The following is an 18,776-nucleotide window of genomic DNA, read 5'->3' as shown; positions in this document are numbered from 1 at the left end:
CTTCATGACCCAGATAATCATGATGATGTGATCACTCACCTAGAGCCAGACATTCTGGAATGTGAAGTCAAGTGGGCCTTAGGAAGCATCACTATGAACAAAGCTAGTGGAGGTGATGGAATTCCAGTTGAGCTATTTCAAATCCTGAAAGATGATGCTGTGAAAGTGCTGCACTCAATATGCCAGCAAATTTGGAAAACTCAGCAGTGGCCACAGGACTGGAGAAGGTCAGTTTTCATTCCAATCCCAAAGAAAGGCAATATCAAAGAATGTTCAAACTACTGCACAATTGCCCTCATCTCACATGCTATCAAAGTAATGCTCAAAATTCTTCAAGCCAGGCTTCAGCAATATGTGAACCATGAATTTCAGATGTTCAAGATGGATTTAGAAAAGGCAGAGGAATGAGAGATCAAATTGCCAATATCTGTAAGATCATCAAAAAAGCAAGAGAGTTCCAGAAAAACATCTACTTCTGCTTTATTGACTATGCCAAAGCCTTTGACTGTGTGGATCATAACAAACTGTGGAAAATTCTTCAAGAGATGGGAATACCAGATCACCTTACCTGCCTTCTGAGAAATCTGTATGCAGGTCAAGAAGCAACAGTTAGAATCAGACATGGAACAACAGACTGGTTCCAAATTAGGAAAAGGAGTACATCAAGGGTGTATATTGTTAACCTGCTTATTTAACTTCTATGCAGAGTACATCATGAGAAACGCTTAACTGGATGAAGCACAAGCTGGAATCAAGATTGCTGGGAGAAATATCAATAACCTCAGATATGCAGATGACACCACACTTATGGCAGAAAGCGAAGAGGAAGTACAGAGCCTCTTGATGAAAGTGAAAGAGGAGAGTGAAAATGTTGGCTTAAAACTCAACATTCAGAAAACTAAGATCATGGCATGTGGTCCCATCACTTCATGGCAAATAGATGGGGAAACAGTGACAGACTTTATTTTTTTGGGCTCCAAAATCACTGCAGATGGTGACTGCAGCCATGAAATTAAAAAACGCTTGCTCCTTGGAAGAAAAGTTATGACCAACCTAGACAGGATATTGAAAAGCAGCGACATTGCTTTGCCAACAAAGGTCCATCTAGTCAAAGCTACAGTTTTTCCAGTAGTCATGTATGGATGTTGAGAGTTGGACTATAAAGAAAGCTGAGCACCAAAGAATTGATGCTTTTGAACTGTGGGGTTGGAGAAGACTCTTGAGAGTCCCTTGGACTGCAAGGAGATCCAACCTGTCTAGCCTAAAGGAAATAAGCATCAATATTCATTGGAAGGCCTAATGCTGAAGCTGAAACTCCAATAATTTGGCCACTGGATGCGAAGAAGAGGGTCAATGGAAAAGTCCCTGATGCTGGGAAAGATTGAAAGTGGGAGGAGAAGGGGACGACAGAGGATGAGACAGTTGAATGGCATCACCAACTCAATGAACACGAGCTTGAGTAAGCTCCAGGAGTTGGTGATGGACTGGGAGACCTGGCAGGTTGCAGTCCATGTGGTTACAAAGACTCCGACACAACTGAGTGACTGAACTGAACTGAATTGAAGAAATATTATGACGAAAATGGCAAAATTTAAAAAGAGAATATTAAGGCAGCAGGAAAAAAACAAAGAGTCATATACAAGGGAACCCTCCATAAGATTATCACTTAATTTTTCTAAAAAAACTTTGCAGGCAGAAGGAAGTGGTGTGGTATGCTCAAAGTGCTGAAAGGGAAAAAATCTGTATCCTAGGATACTGTATTCAGTAAGATTAGCATTTAGAATTGAAGGAGAGATAAAGAACTTCTAAACGAAGCAAAAACTAACAGAGTTTATCAATACTAAAGCTATCCTAAAAGAAATGTAAAATGGTCTTCTCTAGGTGGAAAAGAAAATGTTACAACAAGAAGTAAGAATCTGGAGGCGGTCCTAAGATGGTGGAGGAATAGGACGGGGAGACCACTTTCTCCCCCACAAATTCATCAAAAGAACATTTAAACGCTGAATAAATTCCACAAAACAACTTCTGAATGCTGGCAGAGGACATCAGGCACCCAGAAAAGGACATCAGGCACCCACTGTCTTTGAAAGAGGACATCAGGCACCCAGAAAAAGACATCAGGCACCCATTGTCTTTGAAAGGAGGTAAGATAAAATATAAAAGACAAAAAGAGAGACAAAAGAGGTAGGGATGGAGCTCCATCCCAGGAAGAGAGTCTTAAAAAGAGGGAAGTTCCTAAACACCAGGAAACACTCTCACTGCCAAGTCTGTGGTGAGCCTTGGAACCACAGAGGGCAACATAAATGGGAGGAAAAATAAATAAATAATTAAAATCCACAGATTACGTGCCCAGCAGTAACTCCCCCAGTGGAAAAGAAGTGCAGACGCCTGCACCCGCCCCTAGTAAGTGGGGGCTGGGCAGGGAGGCCACGGCTGCATTGCTTACAGTAAGGACTGGGCCTGAATGCCCCGAGGGCAATCTGAGGAAACTAACTTGGGCTAGCAAACCAGACTGTGGGATAGCTACCACGTGAAAAGTTCTAACCTAAGACACCGCCAGGCCCACTCACAGAACAAGGGACTGAACAGAGCTAGCCGGCTGCAGAACATCCCCCTCCGGTGACAGGCAGCCAGAGCCGGAAGGGGGCAATCACAGCCTCAGAGAGGCATTATCTACCAAACTGCAAGCAGGCTTCTTTGCTAAGACTTCTTGGGGTTCTGGACGGTCAACATCTGCCTGAGAAGGTGCGCCGGTTGTACACCCAGAAAACGGAGCATCAGGGAAAGGGGAGGCATTAAGTCACAGCAACTGCGCTCGCCAAACACCTCATCACTTGAGCTGCTCGGACCTGGGAAGTGCACAAAACGCAGGCCCAACTGAGTCCGTGCCTTGAGGACTACCTGAGCGCCTGGACCTGAGTGGCTTAGACCTGGAAGGTGCATGCAGCCCAGGGCCAGCCTTGGACAGTTCCTGGCGGAGCAACCCAGAGCCTGAGCAGTGTGGGCAGGGAGGGCACATGCACCGTGTGCAGGGGCAGGCCCAGTGTGGCTGAGACACTGTGAGCACACGCCCATGTTATTTGTTTGCAGCGTCCCTCCCTCCCCACAGTGTGACTGAACAAGTGAGCCTAAAAAAGTGTCCACCACCACCCCCTTTGTGTCAGGGTGGAAATCAGACACTAAAGAGACCAGCAAACAGAAGAAGCTAAAACAGAGGGAACCGCCTTGGAAGTGACAGGTGCAATAGATTAAAACCCTGTAGTTAGTACCGACTACATAGAAAGGGGCCTATAGATCTTGAGAAATATAAGCCGGACCAAGGGCTATCCAAAAATGAACTGACCCCACACTGCCCACAACAACACCAGAGAAAGTCCTAGATATATTTTTACTATCATTCTTTGTTTTTTTTTTTTACTATCATTCTTTTTTATTTAATTAAAAAAAATTCTATGTCCTCTATTATTCCTTTAAAGCAAACTTCATAAATATATTTTTAATAATTTTTGTGACTTTTTTTTACTTTCTTTTCTTCAATATTGTATTTTTGAAAATCCAACCTCTAGTCTAGATTTTTAATCTTTGCTTTTTGGTATTTGTTATCAATTTTGTACTTTTAAGAACCCAATCTTCAGTACCCATTTTTACTTGGGAGTGAGATAACTTGCCTGATCCCCTTTTTCTCCACCAGGTCGCCTCTATCTCCTCCCTCTCCCTTCTCTTCTCTACCCAACTCTGTGAATCTCTTTGTGTGTTCTGGACTGTGGAGAACACTTAGGGAACTGATTACTGGCTGGATCTATCTCTCTCCTTTGGATTCCCCCCTTTATCCTCCTGGCCACCTCTGTCTCCTTCCTCCCTCTTCTCTTCTCTGTGTAACTCTGTGAACATCTCTGAGCGGTCCAGACTGTGGAGCGCACATAAGGAAGTGATTACTGGCTAGCTTGCTCTCTCCTCTTTTGATTCCACCTCATCTCATTTGGGTCATCTCTAACTCCCTCCTCCCTCTTCTCTTCTCCACGTAACTCTGTGAACCACTCTGGGTGTCCCTTACTGTGGAGAAACTTTTCATCTTTAACCTAGATGTTTTATCAGTGGTGCTATGTAGAAGGAGAAATCTTGAGGCTACTGTAAAATTAAGACTGAAAACCAGAAGCAGGAGGCTTAAGTCCAAATCCTGAGCACACCAGAGAACTCCTGCCTCCAGGGAACATTAATCAATAGGAGCTCATCAAACGCCTCCATACCTACACTGAAATCAAGCACCACCCAAGGGCCAACAAGTTCTAGAGCAAGACATACCACACAAATTCTCCAGCAACACAGAACACAGCCCTGAGCTTCAATATACAGGCTGCCCAAAGTCACTCCAAACCCACTGACATCTCATAACTCATTACTGGACACTTCATTGCACTTGAGAGAGAAGAAATCCAGCTCCACCCACCAGATCACCTGACATAAGCTTCCCTAACCAGGAAACCTTGAGAAGCCATCTGTACAACCCCGCCCACAGTGAGGAAACTCCACAATAAAGAGAACTCCACAAACTTCCAGAATACAGAAAGGCCACCCCAAACACAGCAATATAAACAAGATGAAGAGACAGAGGAATACCCAGCAGGTAAAGGAACAGGATAAATGCTCACCAAACCAAACAAAAGAGGAAGAGATAGGGAATCTACCTGATAAAGAATTCCGACTAATGATAGTGAAAATGATCCAAAATCTTGAAATCAAAATGGAATCACAGATAAATAGCCTGGAGACAAGGATTGAGAAGATGCAAGAAAGGTTTAACAAGGACCTAGAAGAAATAAAAAAAGAGTCAACATCTAATGAATAATGCAATAAATGAGATCAAAACCACTCTGGAGGCAATAAATAGTAGAATAACGGAGGCAGAAGATAGAATTAGTGAAGTAGAACATAGAATGGTATAAATAAATGAATTAGAAAGAAAAAAAAAAAAAAACGAATTACAAGAAATGAGGACAATCTCAGAGACCTCCAGGACAATGTTAAACGCCCCAACATTCGAATCATAGGAGTCCCAGAAGAAGAAGACAAAAAGAAAGACCATGAGAAAATACTTGAAGAGATAATAGTTGAAAACTTCCCTAAAATGGGGAAGAAAATAATCCCCCAAGTCCAAGACACCCAGAGTCCCAAACAGGATAAACTCAAGACAGAACACCCCAAGACACATATTAATCAAATTAACAAAGATCAAACACAAAGAACAAATATTAAAATCAGCAAGGGAAAAACAACAAATGACACACAAGGGGATTCCCATAAGGATAACAGCTGATCTTTCAATAGAAACCCTTCAGGCCAGGAGGGAATGGCAGGACATACTTAAAGTGATGAAAGAAACTAACCTACAGCCCAGATTACTGTACTCAGCAAGGATCTCATTCAAATATGAAGGAGAAATCAAAAGCTTTAGAGACAAGCAAAAGCTGAGAGAATTCAGCACCACCAAACCAGCTCTACAACAAATGCTAAAGGATCTTCTCTAGACAGGAAACACAAAAAGGGTGTATAAACTCAAACCCAAAACAATAAAGTAAATGGCAATGGGATCAACTTATCAATAATTACCTTAAATGTAAATGGGTTGAATGCCCCAACCAAAAGACAAAGACTGGCTGAATGGATACAAAAACAATACCCCTATATATGTTGTCTACAGGACACCCACCTCAAAACAGGGGACACGTACAGACTGAAAGTTAAGGGCAGGAAAAAGATATTCCACACAAATAGAGACCAAAAGAAGGCAGGAGTAGCAATACTCAAATCAGATAAAATAGACTTTAAAACAAAGGCTGTGAAAAGAGACAAAGAAGGACACTACATAATGATCAAAGGATCAATCCAATAAGAAGATATAGCAATTATAAATATATATGCCCCCAACATAGGAGCATCACAATATGTAAGACAAATGCTAACAAGTATGAAAGGAGAAATTAACAATCAATCAATGTAAATACACCACATTAACAATTTGAAAAATAAAAGCCATATGATCATCTCAATAGATGCAGAGAAAGCCTTTGACAAAATTCAACATCCATTTATGATAAAAAACTCTCCAGAAAGCAGGAATAGAAGGAACATACCTCAACATAATAAAAGCTATATGACAAACCCACAGCAAACATTATTCTCAATGGTGAAAAATTGAAAGCATTTCCCCTAAAGTCAGGAACACGACAAGGGTGCCCACTTTCACCACTACTATTCAACATAGTTTTGGAAGTTTTGGCCAGAGCAATCAGAGTAGAAAAAGAAATAAAAGGAATCCAAAATGGAAAAGAAGTAAAACTCTCACTGTTTGCAAATGACATGTCCTCTACATAGAAAACCCTAAAGACTCCACCAGAGAATTACTAGATCTAATCAATGAATATAGTAAAGTTGCAGGATATAAAATCAACACACAGAAATCCCTTGCTTTCCTATACACTAATAATGAGAAAACAGAAAGAGAAATTAAGGAAACAATTCCATTCACCATTGCAATGAAAAGAATAAAATACTTAGGAATATATCTTCCTAAAGAAACTCAAGACCTATATATAGAAAACTATAAAACACTGGTGAAAGAAATCAAAGAGGACACTAATAGATGGAGAAATATACCATGTTCATGGATCAGAAGAATCAATATAGTGAAAATGAGTATACTACCCAAAGCAATCTATAGATTCAATGCAATTCCTATCAGGCTACCAATGGTATTTTTCACAGAGCTAGAACAAATAATTTCACAATTTGTATGGAAATACAAAAAACCTTGAATAGCCAAAGCAATCTTGAGAAAGAAGAATGGAACTGGAGGAATCAACCTGCCTGACTTCAGGCTCTACTACAAAGCCACAGTCATCAAGACAGTATGGTACTGGCACAAAGACAGAAATATAGATCAATGGAACAAAATAGAAAGCACAGAGATAAATCCACGCACCTATGGACACCTTATCTTTGACAAAGGAGGCAAGAATATACAGTGGAAAAAAGACAATCTCTTTAACAAGTGGTGCTCAGAAAACTGGTCAACCACTTGTAAAAGAATGAAACTAGAACACTTTCTAACACCATACACAAAAATAAACTCAAAATGGATTAAAGATCTAAATGTAAGACCAGAAACTATAAAACTCCTAGAGGAGAACATAGGCAAAACACTATCCGACATACATCACAGCAGGATCCTCTATGACCCACCTCCCAGAATATTGGAAATAAAAGCAAAAATAAACAAATGGGGGCTAATTAAAATTAAAAGCTTCTGCACAACAAAGCAAACTCTAAGCAAGGTGAAAAGACAGCCTTGAGAATGGGAGAAAATAATAGCAAATGAAGCAACTGACAAAGAACTAATCTCAAAAATATACAAGCAACTCCTGCAGCTCAATTCCAAAAAAATAAATGACCCAATCAAAAAACGGGCCAAAGAACTAAACAGACATTTCTCTAAAGAAGACATACAGATGGCTAACACACACATGAAAAGATGCTCAACATCACTCATTATCAGAGAAATGCACAATGAGGTACCAAAACCACAGTGAGGTACCACTTCACGTCAGTCAGAATGGCTCCTATCTAAAAGTCTACAAGCAATAAATGCTGGAGAGGGTGTGGAGAAAAGGGAACCCTCTTACACTGTTGGTGGGAATGCAAACTAGTACAGCCACTATGGAGAACAGCGTGGAGATTCCTTAAAAAACTGGAAATAGAACTGCCTTATGACCCAGCAATCCTACTACTGGGCATACACACTGAGGAAACCAGAATTGAAAGAGACATGCGTACCCCAATGTTCATCGCAGAACTGTATACAATAGCCAGGACACGGAAGCAACCTAGATGTCCATTAGCAGATGAATGGATAAGAGCTGTGGTACATATACACAATGGAGTATTACTCAGCCATTAAAAAGAATACATTTGAATCAGTTCTAATGAGGTGGATGAAACTGGAGCCTATTATACAGAGTGAAGTAAGCCAGAAAGAAAAACACTAATACAGTATACTAACACATATATATGGAATTTAGAAAGATGGTAACGATAACCCTGTATGCGAAACAGCAAAAGAGACACAGATGTATAGAACAGTCTTTTGGACTCTGTGGGAGAGGGAGAGGGTGGGATGATTTGGGAGAATGGCATTGAAACATGTATAATATCATATATGAGACGAGTCGCCAGTCCAGGTTCAATGCACGATACTGGATGCTTGGGGCTGGTGCACTGGGATGACCCAGAGGGATGGTACAGGGAGGGAGGTGGGAGGGGGGTTCAGGATGGGGAACACGTGTACACCCGTGGCAGATTCATGTTGATGTATGGCAAAACCAATACAATATTGTAAAGTAATTAGCCTCCAATTAAAATAAATAAATTTATATTTTAAAAAAAAGAAAAAAGAATCTAAAGGAAGAATCTCTCAGTTCTGTCCCCATCATCTGTAACTCGACAGGCTCCTTTGTATATGGAATTCTCCAGGCAAGAATACTGGAATGTATATCCACTCCCTTCTCTAGGGGATCTTCCCAATCTAGGGATCCAAACTGAGTCTCCTGCACTGCAAGTAGATTCCTTACCAACTGAGCCACCAGGGAAGCCCAAGAATCTATAGGAAAGGAAAATTCCCACTAGTAAAGGCAAATATACAGTAAAGGTTGAATACCAACCACTTAAATAAGATAGTATGAATATCAAAAGAGAAAAATTGTAGAATCAACTACAATGATAATAATCAGTAAAAGGATAAAAATGAAGATGACATCAAAAGTAAACATTTTCAAGTGGATGGAGAGTAAAAAATGTAGATCTTGTAGAATGCATTTGAACTTAAAGTACTAGCTTTAACAAAATATAGATATAGTTATAGGTCAATATATATAGGTAACTACAAATAAAAACCTATAGTAGATACACAAAAACTAGAGAGGGATACAAGTGTACCACTATAGAAAATCATCAAACTACAAAGGAAGTAACAACAACAAAAAAAAAGAAAGAAAGAAAGAAAAAGAAGAAATAAACAGAGAACTGCAAACAACTGGAAAACAACTAATAAATAATAAGTACACAACTAATAAAGGAATAAGTACATACCTATCAATGATTATTTGAAATGTCAATGGACTAAATGGTCCAATCAAAAGACATAGGGTGGCTGATGATAATAAAACAAGATCCATCTATATGCTGCTTATAAGAGACTCAGTCGAGAGCAAAAGACACACATAGACTGAAAGTGAGCAAATGGAAAAAGTTATTTCATGCAAATAGAAATCACAAGAGAGTGCAGATAGTAAAACTTATATCAGACAAAGTAGATTTAAAAACAAAGCCTATAAAGAAGACAAAGAATGGCATCATATAACAATAAAGTGAAAAGTAAAAAAGGAGGATATTATGCTTCTTAACATATATTCATGCAACTCAGAAGCACCTAAATATATAAAGCAAATATTAAATGACATCAAGGGAGAAATTGACAATAATACAATAATAGGAGGGGATTTTAACACTCCACATACATCAATGCACAGATTATCCAGACAGAAAATCAATAAGGCAACAGTGGTCTTAAATGACACAACAGACAAGTTGATTTTAGAGATATGTACAGGACGTGCATGTGTGCATATTCAGTCGCTCAATCGAATACAACTCTTTGTGATCCCATGGACTGTAGGCTGTGTGGCCAGTCTGTCCATGGAATTTTCCAAGCAAGAATACTGAAGTGGGTTGTCATTTCCTAACTTCAGGGGATCTTCCTGTCTCAAGGATCAAGCATATCTCCTGCATCTCCTGCACTGGCAGGCAGATTCTTTACCACTGAGCCACCTGGAAAGCTGTATCTACAGGCCATTCCAACCTCAAACAGCAGAATACACATTCTTTTCAGTTCAGTTCAGTCGCTCAGTCATGTCCAACTCTTTGTGACCCCATGAATCACAGCACACCAGGCCTCCCTGTCCATCACCAATTCCCGGAGCCCACCCAAACTCATGTGCATCGAGTCAGTGATGGCATTCAACCATCTCATCCTCTGTCATCCCCTTCTCTTCCTGGCCCCAATCCCTCCCAGCATCAGGGTCTTTTCCAATTAGTCAACTCTTCGCATGAGGTGGCCAAAGTATTGGAGTTTCAGCCTCAGCACCAGTCCTTCCAATGAACACCCAGGACTGATCCTTTAGGAAGGACTGGTTGGATCTCCCTGCAGTCCAAGGGACTCTCAAGAGTCTTCTCCAGCACCACAGTTCAAAAGCATCAATTCTTCAGTGCTCAGCTTTCATCACAGTCCAACTCTCACATCCATATATGACCATTGGAAAAACCATAGCCTTGACTAGATGGACCTTTGTTGGCAAGTAATAGCTTTGTTTTTGAATATGCTATCTAGGTTGGTCATAACTTTCTTTCCAAGGAGTAAGTGTCTTTTAATTTCATGGCTGCAATCACCATCTGGAGTGATTTTGGAGCCCAAAACAATAAAGTCTGACACTGTTTCCACTGTTTCCCCATTATTTCCCATGAAGTGATGGGACCAGATGCCATGATCTGTTTTCTGAATGTTGAACTTTAAGTCAACTTTTTCACTCTCCTCTTTCACTTTCATCAAGAGGCTTTTTAGTTCCTCTTCACTTTCTGCCATAAGGGTGGTGTCATCTGCATATCTGAGGTTACTGGTATTTCTCCCTGCAATCGTGATTCCAGCTTGTGCTTCTTCCAGCCCAGCGTTTCTCATGATGTACTCTGCATCGAAGTTAAACAAGCAGGGTGACAGTATACGGCCTTGACGTATCCTTTTCCTATTTGGAACCAGTCTGTTGTTCCATGTTCAGTTCTAACTGTTGCTTCCTGACCTGCATATAGGTTTCTCAAGAGGCAGGTCAGGTGGTCTGGTATGCCCATCTCTTTCAGAATTTTCCACAGCTTATTGTGATCCACACAGTCAAAGGCTTTGGCATAGTCAATAAAGCAGAAATAGATGTTTTTCTAGAACTCTGTGGCTTTTTCCATGATCCAGCAGATGTTGGCAATCTGATCTCTGGTTCCTCTGCCTTTTCTAAAACCAGCTTGAACATCTGGAAGTTCATGGTTCACGTATTGCTGAAGCCTGGCTTGGAGAATTTTGAGCATTACTTTACTAGCATGTGAGATGAGTGCAATTGTGCGGTAGTTTGAGCATTCTTTGGCATTGCCTTTGGGATTGGAATGAAAACTGACCTTTTCCAGTCCTGTGGCCACTGCTGAGTTTTCCAAATTTGCTGGCATATTGAGTGCAGCACTTTCACAGAATCATCTTTCAGGTTTTGAAATAGCTCAACTGGAATTCCATCACCTCCACTAGCTTTGTTCATAGTGATAAGACTGATCATAAACTAGGCCACAAAACAAGTTTCTACTAATTTAAAAGGACATAAATTATATCAAGCATTTTCCTGATCACAATAGTATGAAACTATAAATCAGTTACAGGAAGGAAAATGGGAAAAGCACAAGTATATGGAGGTTAAACAATATACTACTAAAACTCCCACATCTTTTATGTCTAGTGCATTGGCAGGTGGGTTCTTTACCACTAGAGCCACCTGGAAAGCCCAATCACTAGTAGTGATATTGAATTTGTAATAAAGAAATTCCCAAGAAACCAAAGTCCAGGATTGAGTGGTTTCACAGGGGAATTCTTTCAAATATATAAAAAGGAGCTAATACCCATTCTTCTCAAACTATTCCAAAAAATTTAGGGGGGCAGAACACTCCCAAATTCATTCCTTGAGGCTGCCATTACCTTGATACCAAAACTGGACAAGGATAACACAAAAAAGGAAAATGATAAGCCAATACTGCTGATGAAAATAGATCTAAAAAGCCTTAACAAAATATTAGCAAGCCAAATTCAACAATATATAAAAATGATCATACACCATGATCAAGTGAGATTTATTCCAGGGATATAAGTATGGTTCAATATTTAGAAATCAATCAATATTAAATAGTACATTAATGAAAGGATAAAAATCACAGGACAATCTCAATAGAGAGAGAAAAAGCATTTGACAAAATTCAACATCCTTTCACAGTAAAAACTCTCATCAAGGTTGTTATACAGTTATCATATCTCAACATAATGAGGCCATTTATGACAAACTCACAGCTAACATCATACTCATTGGGAAAAAACTGAAAGTATTTCCTCTAAAGACAAAGATGTCCACTCTCACCACCTCTATGTAACATAATATCAGAAGCTCTAGGCACACCAATCAGAGAGGGAAAATAAATAAAAGGTATCTAAATTGGAAGTGAAGAAGTAAAATTGTCACTATTTTCAGATGACATGACACTATACATAGACAACACTAAAAGTGTCCACGAAAAGAACTGATTAATGAATTTAGCAAAGTTGCATGATATAAGATTAATATACAGAATCTGTTGTTTTTCTATATACTTTTAATGAATAATCACAAGGAGAAAGAAAATAATTCCATTTAAAATTGCATCAAAAAGAATAAAATACATAGGAATTAACTTAACCAAAAAGGTAACAGACTTAAACTCTAAAAAGTATAAACCAATGATGTAGGAAATGAAGATACCCTGTGTTCTTGGAGTCAAGGAATTGATACTGTTAAAATGTCCATGTCCATCAAATACCCATGAAATTTTTCACAGAATTAGAACAAATAATCCTGAAATATATATGGAACAAGAAAAGACCCTAAATTGCCCAGGTAATCTTGAGAAAAGAACCACCAATCTGGAGGTAACACACTTCCTGATTTCAGACTATACTACAAAGCTATAGTAATCAAAACAACATGGTACTGGCAAAACAGAATAGAGAGCCCCCAAAACCCCACACACTTATGGTCAATTAATTTACAACAAAGGAGGCAAGACTGTACAAAGGAGAAAAGACAGTCTTTTCAATAAGTGGTGTTGGGAAAACTGGACAACTATGTGTAGAAAATGAGATTAGAACATGTCCTCACATTACACACAAAAATAAACTTACACAAAAATAAAGATCTAAATGTAACACCTGAAACCATAAAACTCCTTAATTAAAGAAAACTTAGAACACTCTTTGATGTAAATTGTAGCAATTTTTTTTGGATCTGTCTCCTCAAGTAAAAGAAATAAAAGCAAAAATAAACAAATGGAACCTAATTAAACTTGAAAGCTTTTGCACAGCAAAGACAACCACTGACAAAATGAAAGACAAGCTACAGAAAGGGAGAAAATATTTGCAAATGATATGATCAACAACAGGTAACTACTTGAAATATATAATCAACTCAGATAAGTGAATATCAAAAAACAAACAACCCAACTGGAAATGAGCATAAGAACTGAATAGACATTTTTCCAAAGAAGACATACAGGCACATGAAAGGATGCAGAACACTGTTAATCTTCAGAAAAATGAATATCAAATACACAATGAGATATCATCTTACACCTGTCAGAATGACTATCATCAAAAAGACCACAAATAACAAATGCCGGTGGGGATGCGGAGGAAAAGGAACCTTATAGATTATTGGTGAGAATGTAAATTTGTGCAGCTACTATGAAAAGCAGTATGGAGGGTCCTCAAAAGACTAAAAATATAACTACCATATGATCCAACAGTAATTTCATTCATATATCTGAAAAAAACAGAACAAAATATACATGCACCCAATGTTAATAGCAGCGTTATTTACAATAACCAAGATTTGGAAGCAACCATTAACAGAGGAATACATAAAAAATTATGTTGTATTTATACACACAATGGATTATTACTCAGTCATAAAAAATAATGGAATTCTGCCATTTGCAACAACATGGATGGACCTAGAGGTTTTTATGTTTAGTGAAATAAGTCAAATACAAATACCATGTTACCACTTACATGTGGAATCTAAAAGATAAGAGAATTCCATGAATATAACAAAACAGAAACACACTTAAAAATATAGAGAACAAACCAGGGGTTACCAGTGCAGAGGGGAAAGCGGGGAGGAGTGAGATATGGGTATGGGGTTAAGAGATATAAATTACTATGTATCAAACAAGCAACAAGGATACATTGTACAGCACAGAGAAATGAAGTCATTATTTTATAATAACTTTAAATGGAATATAATCTATAAAAACCCTGAATCACTATGTTGTATACTTGAAAACTAATATTCTAAATCAACTATACTTCAATAAAAAACAAAAGGAATGAAGGACCAACACATATGACAACATGGTTAAGTCTCAAAACCTTATGCTGAGTGAAAGAAGCAAGATGCAAAATATCATGTATTGTATTATTCCATCTGTATTAAGTGTCCAGAAAAGGCACGTCTTCAGAGACAAAAAATTTATTATTGATTGCGCGGGCTGGGGGTAAGAATGAGGAGTGCTTGCAAATGGGCATGAGGTATCTTTTTACAGTGATGGACATTTTTCTAAAATTGGAATGTGGTGCTAGCTATACAACTCTGTAAATTTTCTTTAAAAAAATCATTGAGTTATATCCTTAGAGTGAGTTTTATAGTATGTAAATTATACCTTACTGTTAAAAAATAGATATGAAACCACCATGCCGTTTTATATGCAATTCTGACTTTTATAAATAAACCTTCTAATACAAGACTTTTATAAGATAGGGAAAGCAGCCCTGATCCACAAAAACAGTATGACAGAGGTTCCCAAAAGTTTGAAAACTAATCTTAATATTCTCGCTCCACACATGGATGAGTCACATGGCATTAGTGCCTGACACCTAATAGGCCTCAATAAATGTTTACTGGACAGAAAATTAAACCATCTTTACAGGGTGACTTTCCCCCAAACATACCATCCACTTGATAGATGAAACGCAGTTGATTAGGGCATTTTTTCCTTAAGAAAACTTACATGAAACATCAACATCTCCAGGGAAAAAGTTGTCTTAGGTAGTCAGAATCATTTACTAGGCTATGATGAGGTAAGATACTAACTCCTGTGTGCTACAGACCCTCTTGATTTAGTAGTGGGTGTAGACCTAGGTTGACCAAGGTTTAACTGTGCATCAACAAGAGTCATGGTAGAGTAACGGAGGTGGAAAAACTGTACATGGGCTTTCCACCATCATCGCCTATACATGACCCAACTCACTTGCACTGACATTTCATTTGCTCCCTAACTGCAAAGATGGCTACATACCCAGGGGAGTAAATGGAATACTTGGTGAACATTGCAGTCTGCCATAGCTGCCATCAAGGGGCCTTGTCTCAGGATTCTTTTCCACAGCTAGAGACAACCTCCTTCTCCATCTAACTGATTAAGAACCGCTAATCAAGAAGTTAGGATAGATGACCTTCAGATTCTTTGAAGCAAATTTTGAAGGACACAAATATTCTGCGTGGTATCCCTGAAGCACTTTGCTTTTTGGAGAGGAGGTGGTCCTTGATTCACCTTCCCCCCCACCCCCCACCCCCACCACTGGAAGGATATCATCTGGTACATGGTAGCAGCTCATGGAGAAGGAAATGGCAACCCACTCCAGTGTTCTTGCCTGGAGAATCCCAGGGACGGGGGAGCCTGGTGGGCTGCCGTCTATGGGGTCGCACAGAGTTGGACACGACTGAAGCGACTTAGCAGCAGCAGCAGTAGCTCATGGAGTATATGGAATTGAATTTTGTCTCAGAGAAACAGGTCAGGTGAAAGCCTACAGTCTGAGTACGAATATCTCCCATCTTCCCATGGTATTCTTCAGTCACAACTTTTTTTTTGGTTGACATTCCCTCAAATCAGTTAAATAGAACCAAGAAATACAGGTAAATTCTGAGGGAAAAGGAGCAAAAAATGATGCAATGTAAACAAACACTTTTACTGTTTTATAGCACCACAACTATCACCTCATCTATACATAATATTTTGTTATACATTATTATACATAACAAATAGTGCTAAACAAAAAATAAGATCAATGCTTTAGAATAAAAGAAAGAAATGAATCAAGATTTATGTTATTCCCATGTGATGGTATTTGGAGAAAATGTCTCATGAGGCTGCTACCAATCCACATTCCATTATTTATAGTATTAATATTTTAGCCCCTTAGCTTCTGGTCTCTGTTCTTGAAATGTCAGTCTTATCTTTTTCAAATATTACCTTTAAAATCCAGGACCAAACTCCTTAATTCTGGCAATTTTGACTTTCTGTGTAACATTCTCATGCTTTTTTCTTTTTTGAAGATTAAAACAAGATCCCCAAATGAAACTTCTGTTGCTCAGTTAATTATTCTTTACGCTGCACATATTCAGTAACAACTCACCCACTATCTAGGATGCTATTTCTTTTTTGACTGAAATTTTGCCCATTGCTCAAGTCCCAAATGGGTCTTAACCCCACTGTGAAACTCTCCCTGAATATTTCTGCTCTACTGGCCTAAGCTCCTGAAGAACCTATGGTCTACAACAGTCATCTATGCACCAGGAACTATCCAGAAGTCTTCATTAAACTTTTTGAGTCTCCTTCTCCCAGGTAGACAGAGTATGAGCTTCTTTAGAGACTATATTACATTATTTTATATCCCCATATATGGATTAATAGAGGACACTCAAGAAATATTTATTGCATACCTACTCTTGAGCTAGGCCTTGTAGAGGAATAAATGTGCCAGTAGGTGTATTTATTAGCTGAATTAATGTTTGAAGAATCATTAAGTTTTTATATTTTGGAATTTTACATTGGGCTGGATTTTTTTTAAATGCTGCTACTCCAAATTAAGCTTTAATATACATCATCCTCATTTATCAGTATTTCCTGAATTTATATTTTAGTTTTAGTGAAAATATCATTCTTGAAAATATAAATGCTGGACTTCATTTTTGAGAATTTATCCTTACATTCATCATCTTCTGATTCTATTTCATATACCAATATTATGTTTTCCCTTGTCATTAGCAGATATGTCCCTGGATCTCCAAATCTACATCTATACACAAAACTTGCGTCCAAAGATTATATCTTTTAACAGCTGGATTGCCTATTATGCTAGGTATGATAATATACAAAGAAAAATATCTATTTCCCCTAATAATTACAATAACATTATTAAGTGTTCCTCTAAATCCATATTAAAGCAATAACAAACTACAGATTCTTGGAGTATAAAATAATCTTTAGTAAATTTTATTACCTTGTTCCCTTTACCATTCAAAAATCCACTGCTAATCTGCGAATAATGTTCTTTCTAAAAGAAAAACACCCTCTGAAAAACTCTCCTCCTGCCATTCTTGCATTATGCCAGCAGTTTATTTGCTTTTCCTTTGACATCTACGCCTTTAAAACTAGCAAAAGAAAAAAAAAAGAGAAAAGTTTAACTCTCACATCTCTCACTGTGTCGTAAAATCCTTTGTCAAATACCCTGTGTGCTTGAGAGTTGTCCGTTTCTTTTTCGATCGAATTACAGTTGTCTCGGCACCATGATTTACCAGTTTGATCCACGCTGTACTGGTTTTATCAGTTTGGTGATTCTTTTTACAGATTGAGCACCATGATAAAAGTCTAAAAGTTGGGCAATTCCAGGCTAAATTGGAGCAGTCTTTTCCCGTAAAGCTACCCGGTACCACACTAAATTCCAGGGAGAATGAATGATAGATTATGCACCAATAGGGAGTGGAGAAGAGTATTTTGTCTAAATTTGCAACCCAATCCTTGGGAGCCAGAGGTGGGAATTTTAAAACGGGGTTGGTCTTTTCTTTGGAATTTTCTTAAAGGGGTATCACTGCCCGTTGATGTTAAAGTTTACCGAACACTGCCAAATTACTGGTTTGGATTAGAGGATTGCCTCCACCCCCCCTTGTTTTGAGTGAGGCAAAATGTGAAACTGACACTTGACAAATTCAGACAACTTTTAAGAGTGTCCATAGAATAATATGGGCTGCCGAAGTGGCTCAGTGGTAAAGAATCTGCCTGCGATTCTGAAGACGCAGGTTCTTCGATCCTAAAGACGCAGGATATCTAGGTGGGGAAATGGCAACCCACTCCAGTATGCTTGCCTGGAAAATTCCATGGACAGAGGGACCTGTTAGGCTATAGTGGGTGGGGTGGCAGAGTCCGACCCCACTGAGCAGGGCACACACAGGATAATATATTAATACAAAGAATCACATGGCTACTTTTGTGTCAGTTTCAGATGGTAGACGTTATTTTGCCATAGGTCTTATTTTTACTTAATGTAAGTCTGCTCTGTTATCTCTAACAGTAATTAAGTAAACCAATATAAATCTATAAAGTCAAGATTGCTTGACAATGAACCAGTAGTTTAATCAACATCAAGCTTTTCAAAGAATAACAGTGGTTTCTTAAGAGGAAGGTTTTTTAAAACTTCATTTCAGAAGAAACGTTGTCACACTAACAAGCAAGGAATTTAAAAAGTATTTTGTACTGTTCCCTAACAATGCTTGGATCTTTTTTTTTTTTTCCCTTTTTACCAACATGAAAGATTCTTCCTTTTATGACTCTTTCTGCTGACACGGGAATATTTTAAAATATTTATTGATAGACTACTCAGTCATGCTAGGAACTGCCAGAGTATTTTATTCACTAAATTGTTAGTGTCCTTTTAACGATAGTTTCTCGCAGCGCACTTCAAGTATTTCAAGAGCAGAGACTAGGTTACTGCCTCACGTTTGGAACGAACTTGCCAGCGCGCAGTGACTTCTTTTTATACTGTGCTTTTAATAAGCTTACTGCTGCTG

At 38.5% G+C, this 18,776-nt stretch overlaps 1 protein-coding gene across 6 annotated transcripts in view; it reads right to left on the bottom strand.

Annotated features, from left to right (window-relative positions):
* Positions 1-17,664, bottom strand: part of TTC23 (tetratricopeptide repeat domain 23) — a 158,583-nt gene extending 140,919 nt beyond the window's left edge. For 3 of the 6 annotated variants that reach the window (XM_027521740.1, XM_027521735.1, XM_027521739.1), the window contains exon 1: positions 17,404-17,657. The gene's annotated coding sequence lies outside the window, so the exon portion shown is untranslated. Of the gene's footprint in view, positions 1-17,212 lie in introns of all 6 variants that reach the window. The other 3 variants (XM_027521741.1, XM_027521736.1, XM_027521738.1) reach the window with 3 other exon arrangements.
* Positions 17,665-18,776: the final 1,112 nt, after the last annotated feature.

The sequence above is a fragment of the Bos indicus x Bos taurus genome, chromosome 21 (assembly GCF_003369695.1).
Source record: "Bos indicus x Bos taurus breed Angus x Brahman F1 hybrid chromosome 21, Bos_hybrid_MaternalHap_v2.0, whole genome shotgun sequence".
Taxonomy (NCBI): Eukaryota; Metazoa; Chordata; class Mammalia; order Artiodactyla; family Bovidae; genus Bos; species Bos indicus x Bos taurus.
Note: the sequence above shows the minus strand (reverse complement) of the source record. Positions and strands in the feature narration are given on the sequence as shown.